At 39.7% G+C, this 2088-nt stretch overlaps 1 non-coding gene across 1 annotated transcript; it reads right to left on the bottom strand.

Annotated features, from left to right (window-relative positions):
• Positions 1–992: 992 nt before the first annotated feature.
• LOC141635055 (small nucleolar RNA R71) lies at positions 993–1099 on the bottom strand. The gene has a single exon (XR_012539762.1). It is a non-coding gene; the product is annotated as a small nucleolar RNA R71 (small nucleolar RNA).
• Between the last annotated feature and the right edge of the window lie 989 nt (positions 1100–2088).

Raw genomic sequence — 2088 nt, 5'->3', positions numbered from 1 at the left:
AGTGGTTTTTAATCAATTGTTTACAACCCTTTAATTCATCTTGCTTGTTTATTTCCATTGATATTTTAGTTTAGTGACCTTCTACATCAACCCAATTTGTGACACCCCTAAGACACCACTAGTTGCAATAGAAATCTTATTTCAATACCCGTCCCTTGGGATCCGACCTTTACTTGCCTCTTTACTAATTGTAGAGTTGTTTGTGAAGCTATAAATTGTGTTTTGATTCGGACGTGACCCAGCGACCACACCTTAAATTGTGAATACGAAACGGACCGATCAAAAATGGCGCCGTTGCCGGGGACGGTGTTTACTTGATTTAGATTTCCTTTTATTGTTATTAGTTGTGTCTTTCTTCGCCTTGGGGAAGTAAAACTCCTCAAGGTTTGTTCTAATTGTTTTCGAGTTGTTTGATATTTTGCATGTCTAGAAGGTCACAAGGTGATTTGTTACCTTTTGACCGTGAAATTTAAAGAACCTTGACGAACAATAGGAGATTTGCTAGGAGGAATTTGAGAGGTATTAGTGAGGTTGTTCAACCAACTATTGAGTTCATCAACCCTTTTGCAAGAGAAGGAGAGGAGAACCCATTACACAATACCCCACAAAATCAACCTACAATGCCTAAATTCTCATCACATTCCGTACCCACCGAGGAGAACCTACCCAATGGTACTCCTACACCACAACATCTAACCGGAAATTTTATTGCCAAATCCGCCTTTATCCAATTAGTCGAAAGGAGCCAATTTGGGGGGATGCCTAGTGAAGACCCTCATTATCATATGGAAACCTTTTGCGACTATTGTGATGCGATCTCTCAAACCGGTGTGACTCAAGACCAAATTCGATGGGTCTTATTTCCTTTTTCTCTAATCGGCACCGCGAAACAATGGTTGAAGGGCCTTGACAAGGCCACTCTCGGAATAGATTCTTGGAAGAAGTTGGCTCTAGCTTTCTACAAAAAATTCTACCCACCGGAAAAGACTAACATGCTAAGAGCTCTTACTACGGGTTTTAAGCAAAGGGATGAAGAATATTTGTATGAAGCTTGGGAGCGGTTCAAGGGAATTTGTCGCTCATGTCCTCACCATGGACTTAGCGAATGGTTCTTGGAACAAAATTTTTGGAATGGTTTATATGAAGATTCAAGGAACATTCTCAACATAGGATCAAATGGAATGTTCACCGAAGTTGATGACAATCAAACATGGAACAAAATTGAGGAAATGGCGGTCCATAACTCACAATATAGTAGACCTCGCAAGACTACTAGAGGAGGAAAGCATGAAGTGGACTCCGTTACTCAATTGGGTGCTCAACTTAGTGCTCATATTGACACAATCAATTTGAAGTTTGAAAAAGCTATGACTTGAAAAAGTCTCAAAATCACCAAAGCATCATGTTAATGCCATGACGGCATCCTCATCAATCCCAAGTGCGATATGTGAGAATTGTGGAACTTTGGGACATGACCAAACTGAATGTAGGGGAACAAATGAACAAGTGAATGCTTTCTAAGCATACAAGAGTGGTACCCCTTATTCCAACTATTACAATGAAAACACCAAGTTTCACCCAAATCTCTCATACAAAAGCCAAAATGTTCAAAACCCTCAAACAACATACACTCCACCACCCATGAGAAACCAAAATCAAAGACCATTTTACAATCAAAACCAAGGTTACCAAAATCAAAATCCATACAATCACCAAAATGACCAAGGTTTTGATGTCCAAAAAGCGGTCCTCCAAATGCAAAAGAATCAACAAGAATTTTTCACTCAAATCCAAAAAGATAGTCAAGCAAAGGAAACCACCATCAACAACATTCTAGCTCACACCAAGATGTTGGAAACACAATTGACTCAACTAGCATCTTCAAGCTCACAAAGACAAAAGGGGCAATTACCACCTCAAAGTAATCCCCCAAGACATGAAACGGTTAGTGCCATTCACTTGAGAAGTGGTGCAAGGTATGAAGCACCGAAGAAGAAACTTGAGGATGAAGTTGTGGAAGCTAGTGATAAGGAACAAATTGTGCAAAACTCCAAAGATGGAGAATCATCAAAAGAAGAAATTTCAAAG

This window comes from Silene latifolia, chromosome Y (genome assembly GCF_048544455.1).
Source record: "Silene latifolia isolate original U9 population chromosome Y, ASM4854445v1, whole genome shotgun sequence".
In the NCBI taxonomy this organism is placed as follows: Eukaryota; Viridiplantae; Streptophyta; class Magnoliopsida; order Caryophyllales; family Caryophyllaceae; genus Silene; species Silene latifolia.
This window is presented reverse-complemented; position numbering and strand designations above follow the sequence as displayed.